Raw genomic sequence first — 14,976 nt, forward strand, 5'->3', positions numbered from 1 at the left:
TCTCTTCTCCCTCTGTCTCTCTCCATCAAGTGCATGAGCCCTCTAATAATTTAAAAAAAAAAAAAATCAGTCTTTTTTTTTCTTTAAGTTTGCTCTAAATCATGTGTGCTTGCCAGAAAGAGAAATCATCCCTCAGAGGGAATAGCCACACCACAATTCCTTCTCTTTCATTCTCCTCTTGGGATTTTGGGCACACACGTACACGTGCTGAGCATGTTTTATAAGCCAACAGCACAATGGCTATGTGGGATCCAGGGCCTTAACCATCTTAACCTGCTGGCCCAATACATGAGTCTGTTTTTAATAGCTGATTGTTTCATCTGAAATTATTATAAATCTTTAAGGATTCCAGTTAATATAGTGCTCAATGCTTTAATTTAGAAGGCAATGCAGTCAGAGAATATTCTTTGGAGACAAACAAAATGCAGTTATAAGATACATCCACTATCCCTTCAAACATGATTGTCATTGTTCTCAAAATGCTACTACAGTGCCCTCTGGTGGTCTTTTTTTTAAAAAAAAAACTTTTTTCATCCCCTTCATCCTATTTTATTTGTAAAAATAAACCAGACAAAGAGAAAAATAGTAATTTTTGACACTTTAATGAGTACTTTGATGTATTATTACATTCATTCCCCAAATTTTCCTCAGTACCACAAGTTCCTGAGGGAAGGGCCATCTTCTTTGCAATGAGTGCCTTCCAGATAGCAGCCCTTCCAGCAAGGCTTCCTGTGAGGGCAAAATTTCCTAACTTTGTTGGATGAATACTGTGTCACAGGAAAAATAGATGCTATTTTCTAACTGGCTTATGAGAACCAAAACATCCACTGGGGCCAGCAGGTGGTGTGGTGGTTAAGGTGCTGGAAAACTCCCACATGGCCAACCACAGTTCAAATCCTGGACCTAGTGGCGCGTTCTCTCTCTCTCTCTCTCTCTCTCTCTCTCTCTCTCTCTCTCTCCCCCTCCCTCCCTCCCTCCCTCCCTCCCTTTCTCTGTGTGTGTGTGTGTGTGTGTTCTCTCTGATCAAATTGAAATAAATTAATGAATAAATAAAAGTAAATAAATCATTCTTTTAAAAAAAAATCTACCATGAACATTATCTAGAGGATGATAGGAACATACAGGGCAAAGTCCTGGTTCTTAGGGGACACTCACTGAAGAAATCAAGAGTGAATTTCATGAGGTTTACAATTTCCTTTCAAATGGCTCATTAAGTCAAAAAGTCAGAAAGTGAGAGAAAGTAAATATAGCAAAACATGAATTGGAATATCTAGGTGGAAGACATAGAAATGTACATTGTCCCAGTTCTCAAATTTTCAAGCTTTCCAAGGTACAAGGTTGGGTGAAGGAAGGGTTTCCAATTACAGATCGAATTTTTCAAAAATCAGTTTTCAAAATACGTCTGACAAGTGGCCAGCCAACCTTTGGTTAAGCATATTTTTTATTATTACTATTATTTATAAATTCAATCACTATATATCATTTAGATTGTAAAGAGACTTTACTGAGCATGATACACACTTTAGACCAGCCCAGTTGAGAATACTATACACATCATTGTCAAAAGGTAATAAACCATATCTGTGTCCCACAAATTTCCCTTCCTACACTCTTCCCCCCTCTCCCATTCTCCTTCCACTTTGTCCCTAGTGTATACAACAATTTTCAATGCTTTTATGTCCTCCAGTCTTTCAGTCTACCATAGAGTGCAGACAGTCAGTATATGTTAAGAGGACACATACAATGTCTCTGTTTCATAGCCTGACTGGCTTGACTCAGCAATAAATCTTCCATATATGTCCACTTTCTATCAAATGCCAGGGTCCTTTTTTTTTTTTTTATGGCTGGATAGTATTCCATGGAGTATATGTGCCACACTTTTCAATCCATTCATCTGCTTGTGGACATCTGAGTTGGTTCCATGTCTTAGCAATCATGAATAATGCCGCAATAAATGCAGATGTGCAGGTGCTTTTCCAACTGAGCATTCTCTTGTCCTTTGGGTAGATACACAGGAGTGAAATTGCTGGATCATATGGTAGTTCTATTTAAAGGTCTTTGAGGAATCTCCATATTGTTCTCCACAGTCTTGGACCAATTTTCATTCCCACCAACAATGTAAGAAAGTTCCCCTTTCACCACATCCCTGCAAGCATTTATCATTTTGTGTGTGTGTTTTTTTTTTCAATCTTCATCATTCTGACTGGGTGCATCTCCCTTATGATGAGGGATGTTGAGCATTTTTTCATATGCTTTTTGGCTGTTCGTACATCTTCCTTAGAGAGTTGTTTATTCAGCTATTTTCCCATCTTTTAATTGGGTTAATCATTTTCTTCTGGGTAAGCCACTTGAGTTCCCTGTGTATTCTGATTATCAGTCCCCTATTTGAGGCATAGTTTACAAAAATTTCCTCCCATTCCAAGGTTTGTCAATTCACACTAATTACTGTGTCCTTTGCTGTGCAGAACTTCTTAATCTGATGAATCCCACCTGTCTATTTGGGGATTATTGCTTGTGCTTTGGGGTCTTGCTTAAGAAGTCTTTGCTTACCCCAATGTCTCCCAGAGTTTCCCCAGTGTTTTCCACCAGTAGTTTTATAGTTTGAGGGCTTAGGTTTAGATCTTTGATCCACTTTGAGTTGATTTTTGTTAATCATGACAGATAGGGGTTCAGAGTCATCTTTCTGCAGGTGGATATGCAGTTTTTCCAACACCATTTGCTATCTGGGGTCTCTACTCTGTTCCATATCAACTGGTACCCTTTGCCAAAGATCAGTTGGTTATATGTTTTGGAGTTTATTTCTGGGGTCTCTACTCTGTTCCATTGGTCCTCATATCTGTTTCTGTGCTGATACCATGCTGTTTTGATTATCACAGCTTTGTAATATATTTTGTGGTCAGGAAGTGATGCCACCCACTCCACTCCTTTTGCATAGGATTGCTTTGGCAATATGGGGTCTTCTACGATTCCAGACGAATTCTGTGCTTGTCTTTTCTAGTGTTAAACATCTTCACAGCCAATTTCTTTGATGTGGCTAAAGCTTAGATCTGCCTTCCTAATTCTGCTCTCTGAAGCATCATCTCATAAGCCCAGTGCCTCTGGTAGGTGAAGAGAACAGATATGCTTTGTTCTCTACCACCACATCTTATTTATTCCTGATTAAATATCTTAGTACAACTTAAACTCAATATTCCATATGCAATGGGAATAAAGTAATTACTCAGAACAAAATGCCAGTAAATATAGTTTGTATTATGTATTATTTTATAAGTATATATCACACTTGACAAACTTTGAGCTGTATAATATCCCTAATATTTCCTTTATGAATGCAATTAAACAAGATCCCTCTTACACTATAATTTTAAACCCAAGGAGAGATATTATGTTCTCTATTATTTCAAGGTCTTTTTGAAAGGAAACTGTAAGTAAACAAGGCATTTATGTAGAAAAGGAAAGGTGCTCAGCCATATGCACTGGTAAGATGTTATATTCTACAGGCTAGGACCAGATGGGAGGCCCAGATACATTCTCAGTCCAGCCTAGACTAGGTGCAGTGGCATGTGCCTGTAATTCCAACAACTCAGAAGCTGAGGCAGGAGTATTATGAATTTGAGGCTGACCTACTCAATGTGGTGAGACACTAACTTTAAAAAGAAAGAGGGCCTTTTGAGTCACTTTCTCTGTCCACTCAAGCCCACTCCTACCTCTCAAGAATTTACGTACTTTTACTTAATAAACTACCTTTTCCTTTCACTACTGGCGTGTTTCATTCAACTCTTTGCTCGAAACACCAAGAACCTGGATATCGTCACAGAAGTCATCCCGCAACATACATTATGGTAATCCATCCAGGAGTCTACATCTTTAGGTCACTCCAATCCCAGAAGGAAGACTCATCTGCCCCATTGGAAAACCTGAAGAAACCGAGGCATGGGAAATAACCACATGGTCCCCCAGGACTCTCTCCTTGGATATATCCTTAACTACTGGGAAAACTTTGACCTGGGTAACCTAAAGAAGAAATGCTTAATATTCTTTTGTAATACAGCTTGGCCTCAATATAAACTTGGGGACCAAGAACAATGGTTGCTAAATAGGACCATTAATCGTAACTCTATCTCACAGCTAGACTCACTATGTAGAAGACAAGGGAAGTGATCTGAAGCCCCATATGTCCAGGCCTTTATGGCTTTTTTTTTCTTTTTTCTATTTTTGGAGAGGTTTTCACTATAGGGCGCGTGCACTGGCCAGACAGACAGAGAGAGACAGAGAGACAGAAAGCGAGAAATCACCCCCCAGGGGGGATGGTCACGTCACAATCCCTTCTCCTCCATTCTCCTCTCGGGATCTTGGGCACACACGCACACGCGCCCGGCGTGAATTTTAAGCCACCGGGTCAGGTACGCAAACCGCAGTCGACTGCATGGGAGTCCAGCGACATAGCCATTACACTAACTGCTGGTTCCCTATGGCTCTTTACCAAGACTCTTCCCTATGAAGGAAAGTCAGCAAAATCCCTTCACTTAGGCCTCAACCAAATGTGGATGTGATAGATGATCCTTTGTTACAAACCCCAATGGGACTCCCAAGAGAACATACTTTCCCTCCATAGTGCTCCTCACCTTCTGCCCCAAGCACAGATATGCCCACGCTACAGGGGACAGAAGGAATAGATAATCAACCCTTTAGCCCATCACATACTCAAAGTGGGACCCTCTACCCCCTGAGGGAAATAGCTGGACAGAAGGCCCAATTAGAGTCCAAGTCCCCTTCTCCACTACTGGTATTCAACAATGCAGAGAAAAGCTGGACAAATATTCTGAGGACCCTGATAAGTATACCAATGGGTTTTGGACACTGACCCTGGCTTTTGAACTCTCTTGGAGGCACAGCTCATTCTGTCTACCTGTTGTACCTCCATTGAAAAAGAATGGATTTTATATGAAGCATAAAAAGAAGCATATGCTACATTTGCTAGGATCCCACAAGGAAATTTTTCAGGAGGAGACTGTCCCCATGACTGACCCTGAATGGGATTATAACACCCCAGTGGAGATGAACTGGAGAGAGAAATTCCTAGAGGCTCTCTTGGTAGAAATGAAACATGGATACAAAAGCCTGTGAATTATGACAAACTAAGAATAACTGTACATGGGACCAGCAGTTGGCATAATGGCTATGTCGTTGGACTCCCATGTAGTCAACTGTGGTTCAAGTCCCAGACCTGTTGTCTTAAACTCATGCCGGCTGCATGTGAGTGCGTGTCCAAGATCCCAAGAGGAGAATGGAAGAGAAGAGACTGCAGTGTGGCCATCCCCCCAGGGGGTGATTTCTCACTTTCTGTCTCTGTTTCTCTCTTTCTGGAGAGTGCATGCTCCCTATAGCAAAAAAACTCTCAAAAAAAATTGTACATGAAAATTCAGCCACCTTCTATGACAGGTTAGAATAAGGGTTTAGAAAGTATCCTAATCTAGACCCTACTTCTCTAGAGGGAAGAACTCTTTTGGGACAATACTTTATTAGTCAATCTGCCCCTTGATAATTAGCAAAAACTCCAAAAGCTACAAATGGAACCCCAAACCAATCAGTCTCTATTACTTGACACTGCCTTCATGGCATTTAATAATTAGGATCTCAAGGAGGGGAAAAGATAATAGATTTTTAAAAAATGACAAGCCAGGCTTATGGCTGTCCCAATTGGCAAAACCCTTAATATCCACAGACTGTCCAAGAGTTTATCCAAAAACCAGTGAGAAAGACTTACAGATTCATGCTTCAAGTGAAAGAGACCAAACATTGCACACAGCCACTTCCCGGGTCCTGCTGTCAATGTCGTGATATGGGAAATAAACCCTGGTATTGGAGAGTTGACCGTCCACTCTGCCAAAGTGAGGAATGGTCGGACAAGGCCCTCATGAGCCAAGGGGGAGAAATCAATTACTGAGAAATCCCAGGGAGCTCCTCTATGTCCCTGTCTAAAGAAGTCATCATAACCATCAAAGAACCCCATTTAACTCTGGACATCATGGCTGTAAAATTGCTAATGACTACACACAGGAATATCAACTCCTTGGGACCTCCACTGAATCCTACTACAAGTCATCCAGCACCAACAACAGCCCTTGACAGCCCTCCCAAACAACACACCTGGGTACTATCTCAATTATCTGCCCCTGGTCCCGCTCTCCCACCTAAATCAGATACAGCAAGGGTTTCATGATTCCCTATAGGTAGGGTCAATGCCCCTTTCCAGCATGTAGTTACAACTCCCCAAAAAGATTTATGGGGATCATGTCTCTTGGGGAAAAATCAGTCAGGAAAAAGCTAGCAAATGGAAGTAAGAGGTCTAGAGAGTCTTTCCATGTGGCTAGATAGATGATCGTTTTTTGATAAGGGCAGAAAATTTCCTGTCCAAGGTAATGTAGGCAAGAGATTAGTGAGGGATGTCTAACTGATTAAGTTAGACATTTAATACACATTTGGCCAATGAGATGGATCAATGGGCCCAGCCACATTTGATAGAGCCAATGAGATAAATCAGTGGACCCAGCAACATTTCACAGAGCCAATGAGTTGAAAACAATCATTGGGCCCAGCCAATGATCAACCCACATGACCTAGGTTAAAAATTATAAATCCGGCAGAATGTAATTGCCAGGGCCTTTTGAGCCACTCTTTCTCCGTCCACTCAGGCGTTCTCCTACCTCTCAGGAGTGTACTTTTACTTAATAAATTATCTTTTCCTTTCAAAGAAGAAAAGAGAAGGAGGATCTTTTCATTTTATGACTATTAAGTAACATTTTATCCCTTTCTCCATTTCTGTCAGTAAAATTCTGCTCTACAGGCCTAGTTATAATGTAGCTAATAAAAGTTCAAAAGCTGGCCTTTAAAATGAAGTCTTGGGATCAGTAAGTGCAATGGTGGTCAAGGCACTTGATTCTCACATGGCCAACTGTGGTCTGAGTCCCAGACCTGGCAGCTTAAAAATCATGCCAGGAGTATGTGTGTACATGTCCAAAAATCCCAGGAGGGAAAAGAAGGGATTGTGGTATGGCCATCCTCCCAGGGGGTGATTTCTTACTTTCCCTCTCTCTGTTTTTCTCTACCAGACACATGTACCCTATGGCAAAAAATTTTTAAAAGAAAGAGAGAGTCTTGGGGTTGGTAGGTGGCGTAATTGTTAAGGATGCTGGCTGGACTCCCACATGGTTGATCACAGTTTGAATCCCAGACCTGGAGGCTTGCTTTCTCTCTCTCTCTCTCTCTCTCTCTGTGTGTGTGTGTGTGTGTGTGTGTGTGTGTGTGTGTGATTCTCTGGTCAAATTAAAATAAATAAATAAATAAATAAATAAATAAATAAATAAAGTTAAATAAGATAATTCTTTTTAAAAAAAGAAAAGAAAGTTTTTACCCTATCAAATACCTGCTTCTGTCTCTCCCTTTCCCCACACTTCTCTTTCCTTCTTTGTCTTTCCCTGTCTTAAAGGAGGGAAAAAATTCTTTATACTTAACCAAGGACACTGAGAAAAAGCTGAAAGAGATGTCCCTTCTCCTTGCAGTTATGAAAAGAGAAATACAACTTTATATCATAAGCTACTTCAAAAAACCTGATTTGATAAGGTATTGAATTAGAATCGTTCCCAAGAATATCTTCTCCTCAATGATACAGAGCCATGTGAATATTCATAACTCTTAATACAATGTCTTCTGTTCCTTGTTAAAAAGAAATCCATTCTCTGCTAATGTACATGTTATTTGAACCAAAAGGTCTTGTAAGACTCCAAAGGCTTTAGAAAGTGTTGCTTTGTCTTGTGAAAATAACCTCCAAAAAGAATCTATAATTCTGATTGTCTTACTGATAAGATTTTGACCTGGTAAGAATGTTATATTTGACATGCCTGTCTTTCTAAGCAGTATTTTAATTTTTCTGTCAAATCAAAAGAAAATATTAGGACTTTCCTTTTTTCCCCTATGTGCATAATGGAACACAAAGCTTATGTCTTTGCTATACATGTTTTTTATCTGAATCTATGCTTCATTTATATGAATAAATTTGTGGATGGAGATGCAAGCAGAAGTATGACAGAACAGGAAAAAATTCTGTATTCAGAATAAATGTTGATCCCAGTCAGAATGAATTTTTGCCTCCTCTGGGATAAAAGCAATCCCATGTGATTAACCTAAGAGTAGCCATCTAGTTCCCCCAAGGTATCATACCATAATGGAGACCCAGGGCTGGAGTGCTGTTTCTCAACCTGGACCTTACTCAGTAGGGGAGCTCCAGCACCCTCGGTAAGGGAAGGTTTACGCTGTTAGGCTCATATTCATCTTCACAGCCCCTGCATTATTAAGAAGCCCACTCAGCAAGCCCAGGGCACGTTGTCTTGATCACCTTATTATTGGCAATGTCTTTTAAAAGCAGACGTTTTGGTGAGAATCACCTGGAACAAAAATTACCTCACACTCAGTGACCATTATAGACAATCCATCCATATTATTTCTAATATAGCCACACTAGCATTGGCCAATGTAAATTCCTCCTTGTATCTGAACATTACAGAAGGCCTTCAAGAAAATTCCCTGGAACTCATGGCCACTGGTTAAACCCTGAATCATCTTTTTCTTCTCATAGAAAGTAAATGCTGGCCAGCTGCTACAGCACAGTAGTAACCAACATGCTGATATGCTTAAGCCACATGAGAAGGTCCCAGGTTTGTGTCCCAAGATCTTCCTACACATGTTGGATGTGCATGTGCTTGTGACCCAGGCTGACGGAGGCTGGGGATGAATTATGGCAGGATAATCCTGTTGAGTTGCCTGTCTCTCCTTCACTCTCTTAAGAAATAAACAAAATTAACTTTTTTAAAAATTAAGATTCCTTTTTTTCTTCACAGTTTTTTGCCTTAGGGTGATTGCACTCACCAGAGAGAGACAGACAGAGACAGTAATAGGGAAAGTGAGAAATCACCCCCCAGTGGGGATGGCCATGTCACAATCCCTTCTGCTCCATTCTCCTGGGATATTGGGCACACATGCACACACACCTGGCATGAGTTTCAAGCCACTGGCTCAGAGATTCGAGCCACAGTTAACTATGTGGGAGTACAGTAACATAACCACCGTGCCATCTGCTGGTCCCCAAATAAACATTTTTTTTAAAGTAGATGTGATTTACATATCTACTTGTTACTTCTATTTTTTAAAAATGGATTTATCTGTTCTGTGACAGAGCGGCAGAGCATCCCCAATAGGGTTTTGATGATGCAGTCCAGCCCAGCCGTCAGCCAGCCCCAGATTATGGCTAAGTGCAGGCTGGTACACTCAGAGAGGTCTCTGGTCTTGAACTACAAATCTTCCCATGTCAGATTGCCTCACAAAGGGTCAGGTTTAACTACTATATCACTACCTGGTCCCATACTGTTCATTATTTTTAATCAACTTTATTTTATAGAGTAGATCTAGGTTCACAGCAAAATTGAACAGAAGGTATAGAGTTCTCATATATTCCTGCCCCAACACATGCATGACCTCCCCCAAAATCAACATCCCACATCAGAGCAGTACATTTGTAACAACGAATGAACTCACAAGGGCTCATCATTATCACTCAAAGTTCAGAATTTACATTAGGGTTCTTCATCTTGGGGTTGTACAATTCATGGGTTTTAACAAATGCATAATTATATGGATCTACCATTATAGTATCATATGAAATAGTTCACTGCCCCAAAAATCTGCTGTGCTCTCACTCATCCCTCCCTCCCCTTGCACCCTTGGGAACCACTGGCTTTTTTTTACTGTCTTCTGAGTTCTGCCTTTTCCAGAATGTCATATAATTAGAACCATATAGTATATAGCCTTTTCATATTGGCTTCTTTTACTTAGTAATATACATTTATGATTCCTTCAGTCTTCATAGCTTGATAGCTTCTATTTTAAGTTTATTCATCTATTTCTTCCATTAGAGTGACAGAGACAGAGAGGCATCCCCAACAAGGTCATGCCATGACCACCCCTGTCTCAACCAGTCCAGATCACCAGGCCTGGCATGCTCAGGGAGGTCATGGGATACAAACCCAGGAGTCTCCCTATGAAGGTCCAGCTGTGTTACCACTGTACCACCACTTGGCCCATCATTTCTTTTTGGTACTTAATAATATTCCATTGTCTAAGGTCTGGGGCAAACAGTGATGCAGAAGTAGAATATGATGCTCCGTGAGGTTTACTCACATGAGAAAGTTCCAGTTTCACATCCTAAGTATACTGGGGACATGTGCCCATAATCTGGGGTTGACTGAGGCCAGGGGTGTATTGCAGCCTCCAGACCTTATGGGGTGCTATCTCATTCTCTCACACATGGAAGAAATAAATACACTAATAAAAAATAAATAAATTCATTGTTTGGATATACCAGGGTAAATCCATTTGCCTATTGAAGGACACCTTAGTTGCTTCCAAGTTTTCACAATTATGAGTAGAGCTGCTATACACATTGGTGTGCAGGTTATTGTATGGACATAAGTTTTCAGCTCATTTGAGCATACCAGGGAGCCACAATTGCTGGATGATGTGATAAGAGTATGGCTAGTTCTGTAAGAAACTGACAAATTATCATCTAAAGTGGCTGTACCATTTTGCATCCCCATCAGCAATGAAAGATAATTCTTATTTCTCCATATTCTTACCAGCATTTAGTGTTGTCAGTGTTTAGATTTTGGCTGTTCTGATACGTAGTGGTATCTTACTATTGTTTTAATGTGCAATTAACAAACAACATATGCTGTTGAAAATTTTTCATAATTCTTAGTTGCCATCTGCATATCTTTCTCATGAAATAATTTACCCATTTTTAAATAATATTATCTTCCTACTGTTGAGTCTGAAGAGTTCTTTGTCTATTTTCAATAATTCTTTATCACATATGTCTCTTGCAAATATTAAAATAAGCCCACTCTGCAGCTTCTCTTTTCTCTTGACATTGTCTTTTGCACAGTAGAAATTTTAAATTTTAATGAAGTTTAGTTTTACCAAGGTCATACACAAGACTACTTAGGCTTTCTCCTGTGTTATCTTCTAATAATTTTGAGACCAGCAGATGACATAGTGATTATGTCACTGGACTCCCACGTGGCCAATCACAATTTGAGTTATGGATTTGGTGGCTTGAAAATCATGCATAGTGTGTGTGTGTGTGTGTGTGTGTGTGTGTGTGTGTGTATGCGCGCGCGCGCGCACGCATATGCATGCCCAAGATCCTGGGAGGAGAATGGAGGAGAAGGGATTGCAGTGTGGCCATCCTCCCTGGGGGATAATTTCTCATTTCCCTCTCAATCCTTCTTTCTCTCCCTGGCAAAGGCACACACCCAAAGGCAAAAACCTCTTTAAAAAATAATAATTTTACATTTTTGCACTTTATATTTAGGTTTGTAACCCATTTGAGTCAACCTTTGAAAAGGTCATCAACTCTGCATCTAGATTCAATTTTCTGCAGTTGGGCATCCAGTTGTTCAGACAGCACTTATTGAAAAGGCCAACTCTTCTCCATTGTATTGCCTCTGCTCCTTTGTCAAAGATCAGTCCGCTATATTTGCATGGGTCTATTCTTGACTTCTCTCTTCTGTTCCATTAATTTGTCTCATTCTTTCATCAATACTACTCTCTCTTGAATTATTACAGCTTTGTAATAAGTCCTGAAATCAGCTCAGTACTCCAACTTTGATTCTTCTCCTTCAATACTGAGTTGGCCATTTTTCTACCTCGCCATACAAACTTTAGAAACAGTTTTTCAATATCCACAAAATAACTTGTTGGAATTTTGATAGGATTGGGTTGAATCTATAAACCAAGTTGTAAAGAAATGATATTTTGACAATATTTATTCTTCCCATCCATGAACATGGAATATCTCTCCATTTATTTCATTTATGTTCCCCATAATCTAGGTTGGCTAAGTGTGAGTCGACATGGCAGAATCCTGTCACAGGTCCTGTCTCTCTGTGTCTCTCTCATTCATGGAATAAATAAACTTAAAATGATTGTGGACACAGTGAATTAATATCTATCATATTTGTTATTGTTTTCTATTCATTTCCCTTCCTCTTTTTTCCTACTTTTGTCTTCCCCTCTTTTTCTGTCCTCTCTGGTGTTAATGGAGTATTTATATATTTCCATTTTCTTTCCTTTCTTCACATATCAATTTTACTTCTGTTTTTAATTCTTTTAGTGGGTGCTCTAGAATGTGCAATAAATTTGCAACTAATTCAATCCACTTCCAGATAAAATATAGCTTCATGGGTAGTGCAAGTACTTCACAGTACCAAAATGATCCTAACCCTCCCTCATGTACCTTGTATCATTGATGTTACTCATCTCATTTATACATAAACTAATTATTGAATACATTGTTGCTATTAGTATTATGAACAAACTGCCATTAGATCAATTAAGAATATGAAAAATAAGTTTTTATATTCACTTATCCTTTTCTCTCATGCTCTTCCTTTATACAGATTTGGGTTTCTGATCTGTATTATTTTCCTTCTCTCTACAGAGCTTTTTCTAAAACATTTTTTTGTGTGTGTGAGGCTTATATACTGCCAACAAATTCCCTCAACTTTTGTCAGTAAAAGTGTTTTTTTCTCCTTCAGGTGTTTTTAAAGTTTATGTGTTTTATTTCTTCCATGGCAGGGGGTGAGGGTAACCTAAGTAGGGTCTTCACACCACAATCTACCCCCAGGCTCAGTCAGCCAGAATCAGAGAATTATGCACAAGCACCTGTCATGTACAGGAAAACCATAAGACAAAAACCCAGGACCTTCCCATGTGACCTCACAATTTCATAGAATTGTTACCACTATTCCACAACAGCTGACTTCTTCACATTTGAGCGATAATTTGTCAGGACATAGAACTCAAGTATTTTTTTTTCCTTTGAATACTTTAAATATTTCACTCTATTCTCTTCTTGCTTGCATGGTTTCTGAGGAAAAATTGAATGCAACTCTCTTTTCTCCTCTATAGGTAAGATACTTTTTCTCTCTGGTTTCTTTCAAGACTTCATCTTTGATTTTCCATAGTTACAATATGTTATGTCTACATGCAGTTTTTTTGTTGTTGTTGTTTGTCAGGCTTTTATCCTTCTTAGTATGCTCTGAGCTTTCTGTATCTGTGGCTTGGAATCTGACATTAATTTAGGAAAATTCTTAGTTATTGTTGCTTCAAATTTTGTTGTTTCTTTTCTTTCCTTCTCCTGGTATTTCCCCACGTGCATATTACACCTTTTAGTTGTCCCACATTTCTTCAATGTCCCATTCCATTTATTTTGGTAGTTTCTCTCTTCACTTTTCCTTTTGAAATTTTCTCTTTTTTTAGCTTTTAATTTTTTTTAAATTTATCTTATTGATTTTACATTTATTCACTGTTCATCATCACAACATACAAAATGAGATTTCCCATCCAGAATACACTGTATACTGGTTTAATAGATAATATTTCTATACATATTATCAACAACAAATAATTTTTCCTTTCTTGTTTCTTATATATTTTGCATTCCCCCCCCTTGGTTCCCTATTTCTCACCCTCTGCCATTTCCCACCCTCCTCCCATACTGTCTCTGGTATCTACAGTTGCTTTTTACACCTCTTTTTTCCCCAAAATTTTATTTTTTAATTTATTTTATTATTTTTTACCTACCTTTTAGCCATTGAAGGTTTTAAATATAAGATTGGTATCTGTTTATTTATAACTCACCTCATTCAAAATTTAAAAGCAGAAAGGGAATGGTATTGATGGGTTTATGTTTGGGGAAAATCAGAGGGAGCATTAGTTTAGAAGTAGATTAGATCTAGGGATCTTGCATCAAGAAAATTTAGATAGAAGATTTTTTTCAGTAACTCTTTAAAAAAACTGAGAGCCTCAACTAGGCAACAGCAGTGGGGAGAAAAATAAGCACATGATGTGAGAGATATTTAGGATTTTGTTACAGATTGAATGACTCAGGGACAGGGAGAAGTTGTGACTCTCAGGTTTAATGGCTATGACAAGTAGGTGGATGGTGTCACCATACACAGAAGGAAGAATCTCTTCAAGGACAAAATACAAAATTTTAGAAAAGTAGAGTTTGAGATGACTGTGAGATAGCCTATTGAAGACAGATATCTAGTAGGCAGTTGTATGCCCAAGCCTGAGATCTAGAGGAGCCATCCTGATTACAAATAATAATCTGTAAATCATCTTCATATAAAGACATAATTTCTTAATTGCCAGAGGGCACAAGTACTCTCCAGAAAGGGACAGACTGAGAGTGGAGAAAGCATCCCCCAGTGGGACACCATCATGTTGCAATCCCTTCTCCTCCATTTCTCCATCCCACTGGGACTTTGGGCCCGCATCCGCGTGCGCATGCACACACACACACACACACACACACACAGGACATGGTCCATCAAGCTGCCAGGCCTGAATTCCAGCTATAGTTGACCACTGAGGATCCATCTCCTTTAACTAGCTTTAGGGTGTCCCATTCACTGTTACATTCATATTAATAGAAGCTAAGTTACAGTGTGGATGACAGGGTGGAACGGAAAGAGAGGGGTCCAGCAGGTGGCATGGTGGTTAAGAGTGCTGGACTCCCCCCTTCATTCCTCTCTGATCAAATTTAAATAAATAAATAAATAAACAGTAAATAAAATAATTCTTTAAAAAATAAGAGAGAGCAAACACTTCGGTCAGAATCTTTGAAATCTCTAACCCTTAAGGTGAGTACTCAGGAAAAGAGCTATGGAAAAAATAAATAAATAAATAAATAAATAAATAAATAAATAAATAAATAAATAGCAGACAAAGGACCGTGGTATGCCTGGTAGGGCTATTTTAACAAAATTCACCCTTTACAGCAGCCAGAGTTCAAGGGTAAACGTAGCCACCGGGAGACTTTTCGCTTCCCCCATTCCCTCCTCAACAAGTGTCTTC

Source organism: Tupaia chinensis, unplaced genomic scaffold, assembly GCF_000334495.1.
Source record: "Tupaia chinensis unplaced genomic scaffold, TupChi_1.0 Scaffold000340_1, whole genome shotgun sequence".
Lineage (NCBI taxonomy): Eukaryota > Metazoa > Chordata > Mammalia > Scandentia > Tupaiidae > Tupaia > Tupaia belangeri.